The 21,936-nt window shown below is 48.8% G+C and overlaps 1 non-coding gene and 1 pseudogene across 1 annotated transcript; one reads left to right on the top strand and one right to left on the bottom strand.

Moving 5' to 3' along the window:
- Nucleotides 1–197: 197 nt before the first annotated feature.
- On the top strand, nt 198–404 carry LOC149875118 (U2 spliceosomal RNA; annotated as a pseudogene).
- A 1,257-nt stretch (nt 405–1,661) lies between these two features.
- LOC149875119 (U2 spliceosomal RNA) lies at nt 1,662–1,852 on the bottom strand. The gene has a single exon (XR_016440136.1). It is a non-coding gene; the product is annotated as a U2 spliceosomal RNA (small nuclear RNA).
- Between the last annotated feature and the right edge of the window lie 20,084 nt (nt 1,853–21,936).

Here is a 21,936-nt window from a genome sequence, read left to right on the forward strand (position 1 = left end):
TTGGTCTACGAGGGTGGGTGGGTGGGTGGGTGTCTCTGACCTGTTGGGTAAGAGAAACTGCAGGAGAGCTTTTCCATGGGTTTGCGGGGCTAGAGGCTGCAGGTGACGACTGTGAGCGGAGGGGCCCGTGCAGCAGCTTGCCGTGTGTCGCGGGAGGCTGCCCTTGGGGGCACCGAGGTTTCCGAAGGTTTGGGGGTATCGCTTCTCGGCCTCTTGAAGGCTCAGACCGAGCGAAAACATTTATTTTTCAATCTGTTCTTATCAGTTTAATATCTGATATGTCCTCGATGTGAGGACTTTATATTAAATGGATTTTTGGAACTGGGAGATGGACTCGGAGCTTGCTCCATCCACTCCACGCATCGGCCTGGTATTGCAGTGTCTCCAGGAGCGGTGCACCTCCCCTCGGGGAGAATATGGCTGTGTCAAAAAGTAGAGCTTGTAACTTTTGGGGGGGGGTCTTGTATTGTGCAAAGCCCTTGGGGGTTTGGTGTTGGTGTGCTTTGGCTGTTGGAAGTCCTGAAGGGGAGAGGCAGTTGTCAGGAAGAAAAGCAGTGCCTGTATCTATCTATCTATGCCTGAGCAGAGAGCGGTTAGGATACTACAGCTGGGGGGTTGGGGTAGGATACTGGAGCGGGGGGTCGGGAGCTAGGGGCAGTGTGCTCTGTAGCAAGCTCTTCTACAGAGCACACGGGATAAGTAAAGGTAGTCTGTGCTCAGAGCCGGGACAAGAGAGAGCCAGCGGCAGCGGAGGAGAGCAGGAGTCGCCGCGACCAGAGGATGGTAGGCGGAGAGGAACTACCAGAGGAGAGACGGTACGCAGCTGAAGAAGAGCAGCAGCAGCCAGAGGAGACTTTTTGGGTAGGGAATGAAAAGAGCAAACAAAAAGGGAGGGGGGAAAGCAAAAATGGTGGGACTCAGGGAATGAGGTGGACGGACAAGCCGGAACAGGGCAACGAATGATGTGCTGCAAGTGGCATATGTCTAAACTGTGTTAAAAGGAAATAAAAACGGGAAGTATGTTTAAAAAAAACTGTAAAACTAAAAATGAAGATCTTGTGGAAACCTGTTAATGAGATTTGAAACAGTGATGGAAAAATGTACATGAAGATACTGTATTTAATGAAGAAGCTTGTACGAGACAATTGTGTGTATTACTATGACTGAAAAGGGGGAAGGATGTCTCCGGCACTGTCTATTGTATGTGTCGTATTATCGAGTGTATGTGCTTCACTTCCTTTAGAGATTGACAAGGGGAGATGGTGTGGAGAGGCTGTCTGTTTTCAAAGAAAGCAGCTGTTAAACTTGATGGATAGGTGTAAAAGAGCTGAGAACGATTCCCATCTGAACACCCCACAGAGGTGTCCACCCCACGCCACCTCTTTGTTCACTTTGTCCCCCTTTGTTCACTTTGGGGTCTTTTTGTTTCAGAAGGCGTGTCCTACCCCAACCCCCCAGCTGTAGTATCCTAACCGCTCTCTGCTCAGGCATAGATAGATAGATACAGGCACTGCTTTTCTTCCTGACAACTGCCTCTCCCCTTCAGGACTTCCAACAGCCAAAGCACACCAACACCAAACCCCCAAGGGCTTTGCACAATACAAGACCCCCCCCCAAAAGTTACAAGCTCTACTTTTTGACACAGCCATATTCTCCCCGAGGGGAGGTGCACCGCTCCTGGAGACACTGCAATACCAGGCCGATGCGTGGAGTGGATGGAGCAAGCTCCGAGTCCATCTCCCAGTTCCAAAAATCCATTTAATATAAAGTCCTCACATCGAGGACATATCAGATATTAAACTGATAAGAACAGATACTACACTTGATCTTAGCCAAAAGGCCGAGAAGCGATACCCCCAAACCTTCGGAAACCTCGGTGCCCCCAAGGGCAGCCTCCCGCGACACACGGCAAGCTGCTGCACGGGCCCCTCCGCTCACAGTCGTCACCTGCAGCCTCTAGCCCCGCAAACCCATGGAAAAGCTCTCCTGCAGTTTCTCTTACCCAACAGGTCAGAGACACCCACCCACCCACCCACCCTCGTAGACCAAAAGCCCCCCATCCATGCCCTCTCAACACTTCCCCGTGTCTCATCTCCTCCTCGCTGGCTAATGGAGACGAGAGATGATTTGTGCAAAGCCTGAGTGAGTCATGATGACGACAGCGTCTCATGTTAACCCTCTCTTGCCGCACGCGGCGCTCCTCCAGCCCTGCTGTCTCCTTAGCGGACACAGGTACATTGGAAGCCCTTCTCAAAGGGGCAGGCACCCAAAGGGCAGCTGCTGATCCCTGAGGGGGAATGCGCTCCGCTGCTCTGTGTGACCGTGCTTAGTGGCAGAGTGTGAAGGTGCTGTAGTTGTGGGGAGGGCCACGCCAGGCGCCCGGGGTCTGCGGCAATGTCAGCCACCCACCCGACCCGTCTTGAAACACGGACCAAGGAGTCTAACACGTGCGCGAGTCAGAGGCTCGAACGAAAGCCCGTGGCGCAATGAAGGTGAGGGCCGGCACGCGCCGGCTGAGGTGGGATCCCGAGGCCACCGTTTGCGGAGGGCGCACCACCGGCTGAGCCCCCTTAATCACCGACTGTGAATCCACCCAGTTGTATTTGAAAGGGAACACCCTTGACTGTTGCCTGAGAGAGTGCAGAGGTGCTGTAGTTGTGGCTGAGCCCCCTTAATCACCGACTGTGAATCCACCCAGTTGTATTTGAAAGGGAACACCCTTGATTGTTGCCTGAGAGAGTGCAGAGGTGCTGTAGTTGTGGATGAGCCCCCTTAATCACCGACTGTGAATCCACCCAGTTGTATTTGAAAGGGAACACCCTTGATTGTTGCCTGAGAGAGTGCGAAGGTGCTGTAGTTGTGGCTGAGCACCCTTAATCACCGAGTGTGAGCCCACCCAGTTGTATTTGAACAGGAACACCCTTAATTGTTGCCTGTGAAGGAGCTGTGGATGACTAAAACAGAGCAAAACCTTTCTTTCCAGTTTCGGCTGCGGCGCCTCTCCTTTGCTTCCTCTTAATTGTTCTCAGCTAGCTCACACCTAACAACTAGAACAGGGTTGCACGTGACTGCGCTTCACTGTTTCTGTGCACACGCTTAATTGTGTGTCAGTGGACATCCCTGTTGCGTGCAAATGCACTTAATCACACAGCGTGAACACGCTTAACGGTTGTGCAGGCATGAGCCGAGAACAACTTGAAGGTGCCAGCCCCTTTCCAGTTTGGGGCCTGGAGCCTCTGCTTCGCCTCATTTGAAGTGTTCTCAGCGTGCTCACACCCCACCATTCCAACAGAGTGGCTGCTCCCCTTTGGAAAAGGCTCCTTTTCTCTCGGCTGTCACGAGCAGCCTCTGGAAAAATCCCTCTCACAACACCGCCCTCAGCACTGGCATCTGCCTCGCTCATGTATCCCAAAGATTCCTGCCCCCTCAACACTTCCCTGCCTCTCGCCTCCTGGCTGGCTGAGTGAGGAGAGCAGACGAGACAGACAGAGACAGAGATCTGCATGAAGGATCTGCATGAAGGCAGCGGAACGCCCCAATGTGATGACGACATCCTGACTTTAACCCTCCCCTGGCAAGGGGACGTGCCTCTGGCCGCCCGCCCTCTCCTAAGAACCGCAACGCGTGGCTTCTGCCCGGCCCTACTTCCTCCAGGAGTACACGCGACTCGAGCAGGGGACTGACCCTAGACAGGGACCCTGCGCTTACTGGAAGGCGGTGTCAACAAAGTGCACATTAAATACACAGCTGGAACTGACAGTCAGAAGTCTTCAACAGGACGGGAGGCTGTCAGTATCCCTGCTGCAAATACCACGGCACTGGCAGCACGGTAAGCGGTGCCTGTGAAACGCCCAGTGCTGTCAGTGATAACACCAGTTCAGAAACTGACTTTTGGGGGCCTTGAAGGTTCGCGGAACTTGTCAATTCAGGAGCTGCTAGCAAATGTAACAACAGCAACAACAACAAAAACAACAACAACTGTGGGGCTGGTAATATTAATACTGCGTAACGTCAAAGCGAACACCTTGTTATACGTTCAAAAAAGTCGCACATTACTGTATCCTACAGAGAAGCGCTGACCCACCCTGTTATTTGCTGAGAACAAATCGTGACAGGAAAATCTGGTCTCCTCAAAATTCTAGGTCCAATTCAGAAATAGGGAAAAAACAAAAGAAATATGAGGTGTAAGAGGTGCTTCTGAAAAATTGGACGGCCCTGCTGTAAAACGCGATATACATTTCTTTTAAAAACATAATGCACATATTAAGTAATCAATAGCACCCATTTCTAACACTCAGCTTCATCAAGTAACCAGAGTATGAGCATCCACCATACTTTGATACGCCGTGGCATCAGGTTTCACTCTGGGCTGCATACCTAAGGGCGTGCCTTCAGCCTGCTCGTTTAAGGATACGAGCAGAGAGAGTAATTGGCCGCGCTAACCTGGATTCAGGGGAGATTTGCAGGGCCCTTCCTAGATTCACTAAACCAGGGATGCATCAGCTTTTGTAAGCAGCAGCTTGCTTCATCGGATGCTGAGAAGCAGCTAGCTGTAGGAAGCAAGGAGGCTAAACCAAAAGCAGGGATTAGAATACCAAAGGGTAGGGAAGGGGAAGGACAAAGAAAGGGGTACCACAGGCCCCGCTGACACCTGCTTTTTCTTCCCCTTCCATTCTAATCACCACTTTATATAAAAGTTCTGCTTCCGGCAGTCCCTCCTCAGCATCTGATGAACAGGGACCCTGGTTTCGTCTGGTGAAAAAAAAATCCACGATTTTCAGTTAAAAAAACACTAACTCCGAATCCACATTTTCCCATGATTAAAATGAAACCCCACTATATATATAGGGGATTTTTTTTAAATTGGAGAAAACCAGGATCCCTGATGATGAAGTGAGCTAGCTTACAAAAGCTCGTGCGCCTCTGACTTACTTAGACTGCAAGGAGTCTATTTCACTCACAGCCGTTATAGTCTTTGACCGTGGCCACCGGGTTCCTGGGATGGAGTACTTACTCAGACCTCCATGCCCCTGGGGTTCTGTCCTCGAGTCAGCATTCAGCAGAGACTGGTGGGATGGTAAACAGCTTTATCTTTATTAGGAACAGGATTCAGCAACACATACACTCACAGCTTGCGGGGAGAACAACAACAACCCACCACCCACACACCGCACCCACCGGGCATTGGGGGAAAGACTGGAATGTTCCACCGCAGGCCCCTTCCAGGCGCACCCCATATACCGCATCCCCCTTCTTCATTCTGGGAGCTCCCTCTTCAGTAGTTGAATGTTCATCAGTAGCTACTTTAACTCAGAACATTTCGGGATCATGGAGCTAGAGGTTGCTGGCACTTGGCTCACCAAAGGGGTCTAGATCCCATTACATAATCCTTGTACTTCACAGGCAACTTCACCACCCATTCGCTCTTAGTTTGTGTGGTGCCATCAGGTGTCTCTGTGGGTACTGGTGGATCCTGTGAAATGTAACGAAATTCGTGCTCTTGGTGGTCTGGTTTTACTTCTGATGCCATCTCTTGAGGTGCATCAACTTGTTCTGCTGGTACTGATGACTGATCTTTCCTTAAGTGTCTTTTGTTTCTCCTGTAGACATTACTGCTGGGGGGTTTTACCACGTAGGAACGCGGTTCATCCCCTTTTGCCATAATGGATGCTGGTATCCAACCTGTACGTGTTTGCATCCTGACTTTCTCCCCCTCTCGTAGAGGTAGCAAGACTGCAGCCGTGCGGTCATAGTGCTCCTTTTGGTGCCTTTGACGGTTCCGCAACTTGTGGGAGGCATTCGACGGTAGTCTAGGAGCTAGCACCGCCATTGTAGCAGGGAGGATACTGCGCAGAAGTCTCCCCATCAGAAGCTGAGCTGGAGCATACTCAAGACCGGTAATGGGCGTGTTCCTCAGATTGAGTAAAGCCAGATATAGATCTGACCCGTCCTGCAAAGTCTTCTTAAACATGGATTTGATGGTCTGAACCATGCGTGCAGCCTGACCATGGGACTGGATAACCCGGACTAGAATGGGTGATGGTTATGCCCCAGTCAGTCGAAATTTTTTCATCACGCGACTTGCAAGTGGCACGTGATCACAATTTCTTTAGGTAGGAAATGACACGGAAATACAGATGTCATTTTGGCTACTACCATGCCTGCTGTCTTGTCTGCAAGAGGGAGAACAGCAGCAGCATGGGGCGTTAGGTGGCGGCTCTCCATCCCAGCCCTCCCCCGCTCTCCCCCAGCATTCTTGACGGGCAGTTGGCTAGTTATCAAATAAGACTGTCCCCGTAAGTCAAAAATGTCCGCTGCCAGTTTTAGCCAAGGCAGGTATGGGATCTCATATGAGATCATGGGCTCTTTCTGAGTACTGGGTTGGAGCTCTTTACAGGGTGTGCAATTTGCGATCCATTGCTCGATGTGGGCATTCATCTGAGGCCAGCACATGATTTGTCGAGCTTGCGCTTTTGACCTTTGCGTGTATGCCTTGATGGGGCGAGTGAAGCAATGTCAACATGTTGGTCCTCGCACCGCGTGCAATGATTATTTTTGGCTCAATCATAAGCAAATCATCCTGAATCCGGATTTGGCCAGCAAGGCTTTAGTTCAGGTTTAATTTGTCTTTGCCTTTGGTACAGAAAATCTGGACGTCATCTTTTCGGAGCTCCAACAGCATCCTCCTCTGTAACTGTGCTGAAGCTTTGCCTATGGGCTTCGCAAAAATCGCTTCCAGGGGGTTGTGGCCCTACTGGACCCATACCTGGGTGCCATACACATATTGGTGGAACTTTGTCATGGCGAAGACAATTGCCAGAAGTTCTTTTTCAATCTGAGCATAATTTCTCTCAGATTGTGTTAGAGCCCTCAAAGCATATGCAACTGGCTGCTTCCGCTGAAACAGACATGCTCCTAGGCCATCTCTGGATGCATCGGCTTGGATGTCCAGCTGCTGTGCTGGCTGAGCGCAGGTGCCATTGTGATGCTTTGCTTGAGCTTATCCGGGGCTTCCTGATGCTCGGGTCCCCATTGCCAGATAACACCGTTCCTGAGACGCGCTCTCAGCGGGGCCGTCAGGCTTGACTCATGCGGAATGTATTGCGCCAAGTACTGAATGGTTCCGAGGAGTCTCTGAAGGCCTTTTTTGTCTGGTGGAGGGGGCATCCTGTTGCTGGCTTCCACTTCGTCGTCGTCTGGTTTGACACCATCTTTTGAGAAGATATGGCCCGTATACCTACTGCTGTCGACTAAAAACTGTATTTTGGCCTTATTGAACTTTACTCCTTTCAGACGTGCTCTTTCCAGGACTTGTTTCAGGATAGTGTCACGCTCCTCTTTGGTAGCTGCCACAACGAGCATGTCATCCGCGATTATGTGGATTCCCGGAATGTCACCAAAAGCACTCACGATTCTTCTGTTGGAATACTTCGCTAGCCGACTTAACACCAAAGGGAAAGCGACTGAAGTGGTACACAGCTTGGCTGATTCCTTGTCCAATTTGACTTGCCCGTAGCCATCCTTTTCATGAAGAATGGTGAACAGCTTTTTACCTGACGAGCTCTTTTGCACATCCTCTACAGCGGGAATAGAAAAGTGCTGCCTCAACACTGCCTTGTTGAGGTCTCACGGGTCGGAACAAAGCGGTAGCGAACCATCCATCCTTCTTTTGTGTAATCACAAGGCTATTGACCCAGGGTGTGTGGGCTTAGTCACCTTTGTAATGACTCTCATAGCTTCCAGCGTTTCGAGGGCAGTCTTCCATTTGCCTAGGGTTGCATAGGGAATTTTTCTACACCCGTGCACCACTGGTGGTACTGCCGGGTCGACACAGATGTAGGTACCGGGAAATTGGCCCACCCCTTCAAAAACGTCCGGGTATAGTTTGAGAAGTTCCGCCTTGGTTGCAGGTATTGTCAAGGCCTTTCCATGGATTCGTCTGATGAGGTCTAAGGTGGTGCATGTCACCCTACCAGGTATTGGTGGGTCACTATTGTCGGTTAGGTAAAAAGTTACATCGGATTCATTAGCACCAGATTTTGCAGCCTGCGATGACTGCACCTTTTGGTTTGATGGTTGCACCGCCAAATGCAACTAATGGAACATGAGTTTGGGTCTTGCATACTTTTCCTTGCAAAGCCTTTGCTACATCTACTGGAATAGCATTTGCTTCCGCTCCAGTATCTAACTTACAATAAACCGGCAAGCCAGCAGTCATCACTGTGCTCTACCAGACATTCTGCCTATCAAAGGTCTGTGAGTGCTGCTTTGCAGACATTGCGCCCATATATAGGGTACTGACTCCTTTTGCAGATTTTGGAGGCTCTCCCTTTGATTTGCACATTTTTGCACAGTGGTTCGCTCCAGAACATTTGTAGCATGTTTCTCCAAAAGCTGGGCAGGACCTAGGCTTGCGTGTGCTTCCGCATCGTTTGCAAACTGCCCTTTGCAGCTTGATGGCCCTCCTGTGGAGCAAACTTCATTGGTGGTTTGCTTTGCTTTTGCAAAGTGCTATGGCAGCTTTGCTTTTGCTTCTGCAGACATAACACCAGCCTGAGCACTTGTGAGAGCCTTTGGTCTGCAGATACCCACAGCCTGTGCTAGGGTTGAGGGAGGGGTTTTCCAGAAGCCTTTCCCTGAGTCTGCAGTCAGTTATGCTGAAAGCAAGCTTGTCCCTCAACATAACATCTGCAGCAGATCCAAATTCACAATGCTGTGCTCTACTTCTGAGCTCTGTAACAAAATCATCTATGCCTGCAGCCTCGTTGCATCTAAGTTGCTAGAACCAATACCTTTCAAAAACAGGGTTTTTTTTCTGGGTTCATAGTAGCTCTTGAATGCTGCAAGCACCTGTCAGGGTTTTGTTACCAGGGTCTGCAAACACCCCTTGCATCTTGTTGTAACTTTCTAGGCCTTTATACCCAACGCAGTGAAGCATGACTGCAATTTTATAACCCTCTGCCTCTCCTTCGGCCTTTGTGACTGCCAGGTGTAATCGCAGCTACTGTTCCCACCTCCTCCAGTTCTCCCCAAGATTTCCAGTGGAGGACAATGCTGGTGGAGGGTTGAAATGCTCCTGTTTTTTTTCTTCTGAATGAAAGCTGTAACCCCCTTAATCAGGCTGCTGGTGACTCCACTGAGAGACAGGTCACTTCTGACACCATATAGCGTTGCCCGTGGCCACCGGGTTCCTGGGATGGGGTACTCACTCAGACCTCCATGCCCCCGGGCTTCTGTCCTCCAGTCAGCGTTCAGCAGAGCGACCGGTGGGATGGTAAACAGCTTTATCTTTATTAGGAACAGGATTCAACTACACGCACACTCACAGCCTGCGGGGAGAACAACAACAACCCACCACCCACACACCGCACCCACCGGGCATCGGGGGGGAAAAACCGGAACGTTCCACCGCAGGCCCCTTCCAGGCGCACACCATATACCACAGCCGTCACCCGCATCCTCTGGCCCAGGAACCTGCAGAACACCCCTCCCGCAACGTCTCTTGCCCAGTGAGTCCAAGGCCCACCCACACAGTCCACAGGCATGCCCAGATTCATTCCCCCTCCACGCTTCCCTGTCTCTCGCTGGCTGCCAACCGGAGACAGAGGCTCAAGATTTGCAAGGAAGCCTCAGCCCGGTGACAGCAGCATCTCACACTAACCCTCTCCAGTCCAACGGGGCCCTGCGCCCAGCCACAACTCTCTTAGGGGACACAGGCACGTTGACAGTCCTTTCCACAGGGGCAGGGTTCAAAGGGGCAGCTGCTATTCAGCTCTAATCACTGAGGAGGAAGGGAAGGCGCTTCACTCTTCTATGTGAACGTGCTTAAACACTGAGTGTAAATGTGTTTCAACTGCGGTTGAACGCTCTTAAATCGCTGAGTGTGAATGCACCTAATTGTGTTTGAACACGCCTCATCATTGAGCGTGAACACACGTTAACTGTTGCCTGTGAGCGAGCCAAGGATTTAACCAGAGCAAAGCCTTTCCAGTTTCGCGTGTGGAGCCTCTCCTCTGTTTCGTCTCAGTTGTTCTCAGCTAGCTCACACCTAACAACAGTTAGACCGCTGCTGCACGTGAACAGGCTTCGCTGTTTGTGTGCACACACTTCACTGTGCGTCAGCGTGCTTCACTGCTGTGTGCGAATGTACTTCATCACGCAGTGTGAACGAGCTTCATCACCGAGCGTGAACACGCTTAAACGTTGCGCAGGAACGAACCGAGAACAACTTGAATGTAGCGACACCTTTCCAGTTTGGGGCGCGGAGCCCGTGCTTTGCCTCATTCCAATCATTCGCAGCTTGCTCACACCCGACCATTAGAATAGAGCCACGGCTCCGGACTGGAAAGGGCCCCTGCTCCCTCAGATGTCACAAGCAGCCTCCGGCCCCAGGACCCCAGGGAAAAATCCCCCTGGCAACGCCGCCCCTCCCATGGGGCCCACAGCACTGGCAGCTGCCTTGCTCACGTATCCCACAGGCCCCTCCTAGTTCCCGTCCCCTCAACACTCCCCTGCCTCTCTCGCCTCCTCGCTGGCTGTCTGAGCACAGGAACCTGAGACAAGACGCTCTCAGCAGGAAGGCTGAGAAACGCCCCGCCGTGATGACGTGATCCTGACTTTAACCCTCCCCTGGCACTGCTCTCCCCAGAACCGCAGCGCTTGGCTTCTGCCCGGCCCTGCTTCATCCAGGAAGGCACAGGACTGAAGCGGGAGGCTGACCCCAGACAGGAAAACTGCCCTTCTTGGAATGCGCTGTCAACAAAGGGCTCGTTAAATACACAGCTGGAACGGACCATCAGGAGCCCTCCATGGGATAAGAGGCTGTCAGCATTCCCGCTGCAAATACCGCGGCACCGATAGCGCCGTAAGCCGTGCCCAGCGCCGTCGGTGATAACGCCAGTCCGGAAACTGACTTCTGGAAGCCTTGAAGACTTGTGGAACTTGTCAAGTCAGGGGCTGCTAACAAATGTAACAGCAGCAGCAGCAAGGACAAAACTAACAATGGTTGTGGGGCTGTGGGGCTGGGAACACTAAATACCGTGTAACGTCAACGGGAACGCTTTGTCACACTCTCCGAGAAGTCGCACGTTACGGTATCCTACACAGAAGTGCTGACCCACCCTGTTATTTGCTGACAGAAAAAGATGTGATCTCCCCAAAATTCTAGGCCCACTTCACACATATTGGGGGAGGGAAAAGCTGTGAAAAGCTTATAATATAATTTAAAAAATCAGCTCTAAGGACATGTGCTGTAAGAGGTACTTTTCAAATGTAAATCGTGGAACTCACCGTGCCGCGTAGATGAAAACAGGATACTTTGCCTGGAGTTATCTTAACGGATAAACTTGTTTTACCTTCAGGATCATTCAGATCTCTGTTTCATAACCTAGGAGATGTTACGAAAAGGGAGTAAGAGAAGGAAGACTGAACGAGAACTAAAATGAATATAGGGACAGCACATAAGGAGAGTAAACCACGGAAGACCAACCAGTTACGGGCATCCGACTGGCGGCCTGTGGGCTGCGTGCAGCTCCCAAACTCCCAGTCCAGATGCTGCTCGCCCCATCACTTTTCTGCTGCTGCCACCAAAATCCCCCTCCCTGGCCCAGCATCTGCTTCCTGGGTGCCCACCTCCCCCCGCCCCTTCCCCCCTGCACTAGGGCCAAGGCAGGGCAGCGCAGTCCTGGTGCAAGGGAGTCTGTGGCTGGGGAGGTCCTGCAGACCCCTTTCAGCTCATGCAGGATGCGGCCCGGGTGGGCACGCAGCCTCTACAGCATGCGGATAGGGGGTCTACAACCCCCAGCCACTCAGAAATTGGATGGCTCTGTTGTAAAACATAATACATTTCAGGAAGCAGAGGTTCTAAACAGAAAGCAGTTACTGGAAAATAAAGGGTAGGGAAGGGAGAGGAAAAAGAAAGGGGTAGGAAGTGAGCTAGCTTACAAAAGCTTACGCACCTCTGATTTACTTAGTCTGCAAGGTGAAAGCCTACCCTGCCATTTAGCATGAGTCCTTCAATGTAGAAACAACACAACAGAAGCATCTACAAAGCCCCGACTGAAAAGGAACTATAGGAGGGCGTGGCAATCTACAGCCCACGGGCTGAATCTGGCCCACAACGAGGTCTGATCTGATACATGGGATCAGTCTCACAGGGTTGAGCTGCACTGCCCCTCCGCTCCCCAGCAGCGCACTCTGCGACTGACCCTGCTGCTCTACCGCAGCGTTTCTCAATTTGCGGGTTGTGTCCCAGAAGGGGGTCACAAGTACATATGAAAGGGTCATGAACAAACTTTAAAAATGGATCAACAAACTTTAAGAGTGGATTGTCCTTTAATAGAGAAAAACGTGGGAAAAGGTGTTTTTTCCCTTGCAGGCTTGTGGCCCCCCCACTGCAGTCCCCTACCCCCTGCCCCACACACTGGAGAGCTGGGGCCTTGGGGAGTGGGGCATTGGGTCAAGACTGGGTATCGATCTTTACAAATGGGCCCTGGTACTAGAAAGGTTGAACAGCACTGCTCTAGAGTCTCTGGGTTTCTCCTTGCTGTAGAGTACCTTGGAATTTGACCTCCAGCCTTCAGAGTTGTGGGAGAGGTAGAGACTTTTAGTCCCCAGCAAGGGCCAGGTCATAAGCCTCTGCCCACAACAGCAGAAGGCCGCCAACCCCTCAACTATGACATTTTCCCTTCAGGGTCTACTAAGGTGTCAGAAAATAACCTTAATATCAGAAAAAACTGGTCAACACAGAGGAACAATACACTAGATCAGTGGGAGCCTACCTTTCCTCTGCCCAATCTGCTGCTTTTTCTGCTTCCTGCCTCCTCTGCAGCTAAGCTGCCTGCATGCCAGGCAGAGGCTGCTTGTGCCACAGTTTGGCCACTCCTGCACTAGACAACAGGAAGCATTAAGGCTGAGTACAAATACAGGCAGTTCTCATACTTATGACACAATTGGTTCCTGAAAACCGCGTCTTAAGTCAAAATGTCATAGCTCGGAACCAATTTTCCCATAGGAACAATGTTGCAATTGGGGGATTGTTTCCTTTATGATGCTGAATACGGTAAGTCGGTTGTGGTGGAAGGGGTTGTGGGGGCACAGATCAATGCCCCAAGAGTGAAGGAGGGATTGGGGCTGGGGCTGGGACAGGGAATGAGGCAAGTGCTGCACAGCCTGGTGGGAGGTGGTGGGGGTGGGGTGTGCAGTACAAAGGCATGGCTCATCCAGGGGGGGCACAGGGCGGGCAGTGCAGTGCTGGGAGTGGGGGCTATGCCCTGCCACCTCTTGCTGAGCCAGGGCGGCCACTGTGCGCCACTTGTCCAGAGGCAGCACGGCAGCTTCATCCTATGCCCACTCCACCCCTGCTGGATGAGCAGCAGCAGGGCATAGCCCATGCTCTCAGCGCTGCCGTGCCTACCTGGAGTAAGCCACACCTTCATCCCACCCCCCGCCACCCTGTCTGGGCCAATGGCAGTAGGGCATACCTCTGCTCCCAGCACCGCCACACCCACCCAGAGCGCAGCGCAGTGCAGCCCTGGATCCACCTGCCCCATGCAGTTTTGGGTGTATATGCCCCCCTGTGCCCTCCCGGACCAGCGGCACACAGTTGCAAGAGCTGCCCTCCCCCGTGTACCCCCTGGATGAACCACACCTTTGTCCCACGCTCTCCCGCCCCAGCTGGGCAGCTCTTGTCCCTGCCCCTGCCCCTGTCCCAGCCCCAATCCCTCTGGTGCCAGGCCGTTGATCTGCCCCCTCCCCTTCCACCACAACAGATGTACCAGCTGGACACAGCTGTATCGAGTGTTGTAAAGTTGAAACCTGTGTCAGAACCTCGAAAAAGGGTGTCTGTTTATAAAGGTCATAAATGCTGTTTGTCAGAACATGTCAGGTTTTATGGTGGCCGTGTCACACCACCTGTCAATCATGCCAGTGGTCCAATCACAATTCATTCGTTCCAATCAATCACTGTCATTTAACATATCATTGTCTTGGACTGCTCATATTGTTCATCATCACATACATTTATTAATATAACTTTCCCACCTTTGTCTTATGTAATAGGGCTCCAATTGCGCATGCTTAAGTTTTCTAAGTAGGTCACAGCATCATCTGGGTCAGAAGTTTAGAAGTTCCTCTAACCTCTAGCCCTCCTGCGCATGCATAGCTAATGTCATGACTACACCAGGACTCATACTGTTTACACAGGGAGCACACTTGAGAGCATCATCAGTGTACTGGAGTGCATGGAGGGCAACAAAAATGGTGAAGGGGCTGGGGGACATGGCATATGAGGAAAGACTGTAGGAACTGGACTTAGTCTAATGAAGAGGATACCGAGAGGGGATTTAATAACTGCCGTCAACTACCTGAAGTGGTGTTCGAAAGAGAAGAATTCCCTTTCACTCATAAGTAGTCAAATACACTCCTGCAGTTCCCTGAAGTAACTCCCATTTAGTCGCCTGGACCAGCAGAGTTTCCTAACAGTGTGCAAACCAAAATCAATTCTCAGCCCCCACTCTTTGTTTAGCCACAAAGTTTTCTACTGCAGAAAACCAGTCCCGAGCAATTGCTCAAGGGTAATGAGGTCCATCTACAGAGAGCCAGCAACCAAGATGTAAACATCATGGAGTTCTTTATACAGCTTTGTACCCGCCAGCATTGCCCAAAGAGAAAACTGTATGTTGTACTTGATGATTGTCTTAATTAGATAGTCTGTCACTTTTTTGAGTCCAAACCATGACCACAGACTAGTGAAACTATTGTTTTGGAAATCTGGAGAGAAAAAAAATGGCTGAAACTCATCTGTGCATCAGTGGTACAATTCAGTATTAGACAACAGGTATGACAGCTCCTTTCTCTTTGGAAAACCGGGTTATTCTGGCAGTGTTCTGGAGTATGGCTAGTCCAAAATGTGAAATCAGTTGGGCCAGCAGATTGGGGGTTGGAAAATCCATGGTCAGTGATGTGACAGTTGTGGTTTACAAAGCAATACATAGGATTCATGGTGTGTGACAGGAGAGAAATCATAGCTTTTCAGCAGCTGAGCTTTCTAAACTGCAGGGCCATTGGTGGAGTACTTGTGTTCACTGTCTCAACCTCCCTTCAAGACCAGGAGTATAGTGAAAGGTCTTTACAGAATCACTACTGGAAAACTGATATGAAGGTAGCATGTCTGCAGAGTGCCTGATATGCTATAAGTTGTGAAAACTTTAGGCTGCTTCCTGAGAAGATAAAAAAAAAATTCTCTGTCCCTGAAGAACATTAGTATTGGTAGTATTTCTGTCTTGATTTAGGGTTATCTACCATGCCCACACTTACTATGGTTGATGAAACCTTCCCAAAAGATGTAGATTGAAATATGTGTACATGTACTCTTTAAAGCTGAAGTTGGGAAATTGGATAAATAACAGAAGATAGGACTCATCAGATGCTGTGATGCTGCTTTGATCTTTTTAATGTAATAACCTGTAATGTTAATTATGACTTTCAATTGACAACTAGATGTTTTATTTTCTAGGTGATAGACGCTATAGTCTTGATAGTGTTAGGGTGAAAATATTTTATGGAGATGGGGTGGGTGAAAGGTTGCATAAATCAGATATTCTGTTTTTCAGGTAGTGGAGCTAGTAAGGTGAGTGGTTGCATGCCCTACAGGAATAATCAGAAGTGAAAAGCCACGCAATACGTTTGTTAATACATAGAGCAATGCCTCATACTTCCCTTAGGATAATAAGGAATGTAAAAGATATAGGAATTGCAGCTCAGCTTCAAAGTTAATAAGTATTTAGCAGTTACTTTTTTTCCTGGACAAGTTGGTACAGACATGTAACTGAGTATTTCTTTCCTGGTTTGGTGTATAGCTGCTACAGCAGAAGTTAAAGGGCAGAGGAGGATGACAGGCTGGAGAAAGGTCTCACAATTGCCCCCTATGTGGTGCTGCAGTAGTAGAGAGAAGTGGGGTATTTACAAGGAAGAGGTGATTGAGACATCTCCACTTTAAGATGTAAGTACCTGCTGCATAGCTTGATGAGCTGGTTGGCCCACCTGAGTTGAAGTTAAATTCTGTTAACCCAGTCCAATAGGCACAGGTTTTCTATTTAATGGCTCCCCCATCCCCTGATAACTGACTTCTGCTACTTAGTGTGTTGGGTTTACAGTTCCTGCCCTCTTCTCATCTCCTTACCAGCCAGCTGCCTCCCGATCCTGGTCCTTTGTTTCTTATTTCCCAGTTGCTGATCCATAACTCCTGACCCTGCCTTATCTTCCAGCTCCCTTACTATGTATGGTTCCTGGTCTTGGCTTGTCATTTGCCTGACTTCTGACCTTAGCTTGCCTTCTGGTTTCTAGTCTCTGGTTCCTGATCCTTGGTTTGATATTCCGGCTACAGTCTTTCAGATCTGGAACTCCACCCTATCCCTTACTCTTTGATCTGGCATTCCAGCTATTGACTTTCAGCCTCTGACTTCCATTTGGAACCTGATTACCAGCTAGGTTTCTTGGCTCTAACCAGCTAACTGAGCTCCTCAAATGCATGTGATGTCTACCTTCATGTGGGGCTGCTTCACCCTTTTATGAATATGAATGATGGCATTCATAAGAACAAGAACAGTATTTTTCACAGGCTCTGAGCCTGCACCAAGCACCACAGGTATGTTTTACAATAAAGATTTACATTTTACCAGTTGCAAGGATGTCTCGTCCATAAATTCATCCGCCTGTTCATCATTCTACAGTTTAATCAAGGTTCTGGTTCTCTTCTTCAGGAGGGAATCAAGAATCTTTCACATCTTGTTGTTCCTAGTCTAGGTGGTCCAGGGTGGGTTCCTTTACTGTTCCCTAGCCTGCGGGAGAAAGTTGCAGTGCTCTTGGATCTAATAGTATCCTGGGCTAGGTGCAGGAGTGAGTCCTACTGACTTTGTCTAATTCTTAGTCTCTTGTCTTAGTCCTAGCCTGACAGATAAGTCGAGTCAAGAATTTAAATAGCTAATGACACTACTTGTTTTAACAACATACCAAATATATGCAGCAAATGTACTTGTGCAGAGCATTTGCACATAACAATATGCCTTTATATTTCATGCCTTTGAACGGATATTCCCTAAGGGTTCCCTAGGAATGTGCACACACTTGAATTTTCAGCAGTGAAGGTACTCAGAAGTAAGATGGGAGCCAGGTTGTTCCCTCCATCCCTGTGCAAAGTGGGGGATGAATGCCCAGATCTCTCTGCCAAGGGTCACAGAAGGCCACAGTAATGTAGTATTAAGTAAAATCAATATCAGCCACTCTTCAGCCAATTTATTACCAAACAAGGAAGCTGCTCAGATTTAACCCACTTGTTTCTCAAAACCATTTTAATTTGTTGCAATTTACCCGTGTGAAACAGACTATAGAGCCATCATTCTTCCATACATGAACTGCCCAGGAGTTCATCCACTGGGGAAAGACAGGGAGACAGACACTACACAAATTCTTCTGCCATGCCTCAAGGAAAATTCCCTTTGGCTAAAAACAGACCCAGGATTCTTCTTCCCCCTCTTTGTCCCCTCAAAAGCCTTTTATTTGGGGATCCTAGAGGTAAGTGCCCCATTGTCCACCATAAGTACCTGTGAACTGAGATAACAGGACTCCTGGGACAACTGTGACTAAATTCATGCTAATTTTTATTCAAGCCTTGTGTAAATGACTTGTCCCTTACTCCCGTTTTGATAGGAGTCAAAGCCCAGAGATAAAGCTCTTGTTTGTCTTCAGCCTTAGGGTACTTACTGGTACTTAGGTACTTTAGTATTACCAGCCCCAGAACTATTGTTGTTTTGTTGTTGTTGCTGCTGCTGTTACTGGTGTTACTCTCTCACTAGGTCTTTGAAGAGCCTGGAGCATTAGCTAGCAGAAGAGGTTCTGCAAACTAACCAAAGTGTGGGTGTGTGTATGCAGTGCATATGTGCATGCATGAACATGTCCGTACATCCCCCCACCACAAGTTTGTAAGCTTTTGCAGCATAGCTCCAGCAGAAAAATGCAGTTAAAAAGTGGGATGAAAAGGGAGAGGAAATGCAGATACATCCTATAGAGGTACATGACCCATCTCCCCAGCCTAAGTACCTGTGAAGTCTTTTTCATCAATCCCTGGCAGTTGAGGATGCTTGTTTTCCATGATTGTCTTATTTGTGTGTCCAAAGATGGTTGATGAAGCCTGTTCTGGACTGACAGACTCTACTGCAGCTTGGACATGTGTTTCCATGTGGAGTGCTTGACGCTACATTCTTAATATGATCCACGATGCGCTGTTTCTCCTGCTTTTCCATCTGCTGTTGCCACAAGGTTTGAAAGTACTGAGATCCCTGCAGAAGACTCTGCCTCCATTTGGGGCAGACCTCAGTGATAGTTGTGGCAGGTCAGTAGGGGTGCCCCTGCGCTGAGCCACCCACCTCACTGCGCCTGACCACCTTCTAGGCTCCAAGTGCCTGCCTGGGGGGTGCCTCACGTCTAGCTAACCCCCTTCCTGGAGCACACCCGCTAGCCTGGGGGCAGTGTCGCCACCACCCAGGGTCTCGAGTGATCCTGGCTCTGTGTCCCCTGGGAAACACAGGCCTAGTAGCCCTTGAGGGTACTCAACTCATTTCAAGAACTTGGGGTGCTTCTCTCAGACTGAAGCACAAGTAGTGGTCTCCCTTAGTCAGCCAAACCAAGGTGATCCTAAGGCATAAGCTAGACCCACTCCCAATAAGTCTCCCATGTTAGGTACAAAGGAGAAGTGTATTGGTTACACAGAGTAGGTTTGCGATAGGGTACAGGGTTGGGCAATATCAGAAAAATCCTATAGAGCAAACAGGGTTGATGGGTAGTTTTCAATCATGCATCTGAGTTACTGCAAGCTATATATCTAGTTAGATCTCAGGTAGCTTACTTGCGAGTATCATCCAGAGGCAGGTGGAGATTCCCTCTGGAGGCAGGCAGTTCATCGATCATGAGTTTCAAGAGAGAGAGCAAGTTTCAGATGGTCCAGCTTCTCTCTGAGTTTTCATCATGGCTATTGCCTATTCTCCTGGGCAGTCCTTAACTTATATAGCCCTTATGATGTCATTTACCTGATCCAATGGAGACCAGCACCTGTTGGCTGCCAGCCAACCAATTTGAAATGCATCACTGGTTGCCAGGCAGACTGGCAGGGTCTCTAGCCCCCTCCCAGTCAGGTTGGCATTGCTTAGAACAATAGGGAGCATAAGCCCCTCACCCAGGTATGTGATGCCAGTCATGTAGGCAGAGGGAGCAGGTTTCCCCCCTCAGGAATGTATCCAACTCAGGTTACCTAAAGAGGTGGGATGTCTGCCCTCTGCAGGGCCCATATTAACCGAATTGTCATAGAACACAGTTTTTGGGGAGAAACTATTGTGGCCTTCTGCCACAATAGTTTCCCATGAGTTGAAATAAATGTTGAATTTTTTTAAGTTGGCCTTGAGGATGTCCTTGAAACATCTTCTCTGCCCTCCTCTCAAGCATGCACCTTGACTAAGCTGGGCGATTATAACCTGCTTCAGGAATCCGAAGTCAGACATCCAGATAATATGGCCAGCCCAATGAAGTTGATGTCATTTGATCTTCACCTCAGTACTCATGGCGTTTGCTTGTAGGAGGATGCTAGCATTGGTGTATCTGTCTTCCCACTGGATTTGGAAGATATTCCACAGGCAGTGTTGATGGTACTTCTCCAGCAACATTAGATGTCTCCAGTATGTTGTCCATGTCTCACTCTGTACAGCAAGGTGGGGATCATGACTACTTGATAAACCATGAGCTGGGTTCTGGATGTCACAATATTCGAACGCCTGTTTCTTCAGGCCTCCCAAGGCTGCACTTGCACATCTGAGGTAATGTTGGATTTCTTCATCGATGTTGGCCTTCTGCAAGAGCTGTCTTTTAAGTTAGGGACCACGCTCAACATTCTCCAGAGTCTCACCATGGATATGGATTACTGGACCTGGGGACTGTTCATTAGGAGCTTGTTGGTGGAGGTCCTTAGTCTTCTGAATGTTAAATGTCAATCCCATTTTCTTATATGCCTCAGGAAAGACATGGATAGTTGCCTGAAGTTCTGCTTCTCAGTGAGCACACATTACAGCATCATTAGTTTACTGGAGTACAGGGAGGGCAACAAAAATGGCAAAGGGGCTTGAAGACATAACATATGAGAAAAGACCGAGGGAACTGGACTGATTTAGTCTAGAGAAGAGGAGACGGAGAGGGGATTTAATAACCCCTATGACCTACCTGAAGGGGGTTCGAAAGAGAAGTCCCTTTGGCTAACAAGTAGTCAGATAAACTCCTGCAGTTCCCTGAAGCAACTCCCATTTATTCACCTGGACCCACCACCAAAATGAATAATTAGCTCTCACTCACCACAAAGTTTTCTACTGCATAAAAGCAGTCCAAAGCAGTTGCTCAAGAGTAATGAGGTCCATCTACAGAGAGCCAGCAACCAAGATATACATGGAGTTCTTTATACAACTGTGTACCCACAACCATTTCCCAGAGAGAAAACTGTATGTTGTATTTGATGATTGTCTTAATTGGATAGTCTATCACTTTTTTGAGTCCAAACCCTGTCCACAGACTAGTGAAAATATTGTTTTGGAAATCTGGAGATAAAAAAAATGGAAGTGGCCGAAACCTTTCTCTGCATCAGTGGTATGATTCAGTACTACACAACAAGTATGATAGCTCCTCTTTCCTTGGAAAACTACAGGTTTTTGGCAGTATTTTGGAGTATGGATAGTCCAAAATGTTAAATCAGTTGGGCCAGCATATTGGGGGTTGGAAAATCCATGGTCAGCAGTGGTAGTTGTGGTTTCCAAAGCCATGCATACCATTCATGGTGCCTGACAGGAGAGAAATCATAGCTTTTCAGCAGCTGATCTTTCTAAACTGTGCAGGACCATTGGTGGAGTACTTGTGTTCACTGTCTCAACCCCCCTTCATGACCAGGAGTATAGTGAAAGGGCTTTACAGAATGTTGACATAAAGGTAGGATGTCGGCAAATTGCCTGATATGCTAGGTTGTGAAAACTTTAGGCTGCTTCCTGAGAAGATAAAAAAAAAAATCTATTCCTGAATAACATTAGTATTGGTAGTATTTCTGTCTTGATTTGGGGTTATCTACCATGCCCACACTTACTATGGTTGATGAAACCTTCCCAAAAGTTGTAGATTGAAATATGTGTACATGTACTCTTTAAAGCTGAAGTTGGGAAATTGGATAAATAACAGAGGATAGGACTCATCAGATGCTGTGATGCTGCTTTGATCTTTTTAATGTAATAACCTGTAATGTTAATTATGACTTTCAATTGACAACTAGATGTTTTATTTTCTAGGTGATAGACGTTATAGTCTTGATAGTGTTAGGGTGAAAATCTTTTATGGAGATGGGGTGGATGAAGGGTTGCATAAATCAGATATTCTGTTTTTTAGGTAGTGGAGCTAGTATGGTCTGGACCTATTGATCTTTTCCTTTCTATGTTGGATCTTTTAGTCCTTTGGGCAGTGGCTTCTGCATCTGGCTATATATACACAGCTTATCCAGTCCTCAGGCCATCTGCTTATACACCAGAGGACTGCACATGATTGAGTTCAACTTGTCTTAGTTTTCTTTTTCTGCCTAGATCAATATTATAGCTAGTTGTTGCTTTGGGCATGATCATAGGTTTACCTCCATTAAGGCATGTCATCAAGATGATCACACTGTTGCAACTCCAGCCAGTAGAGACAGCTACAGAAGCTGGACGTGCTGTGCTAGAAGTGAGAAGAAAAAGGGCTCAGTGTGGAAAACTTCTTCCCAGCATGCTTGAACCTAGAATTGTGCAGGGAGACGGTTCTCTGGGACACTAGGACCCAGGTGATTCTCCTCCTTCCCTCACCTTCCCCCAAAAATAAGGCCATGGGGAG

Source organism: Crocodylus siamensis, chromosome 1 (assembly GCF_052110815.1).
Source record: "Crocodylus siamensis isolate JL-2025a chromosome 1, ASM5211081v1, whole genome shotgun sequence".
Taxonomy (NCBI): Eukaryota; Metazoa; Chordata; order Crocodylia; family Crocodylidae; genus Crocodylus; species Crocodylus siamensis.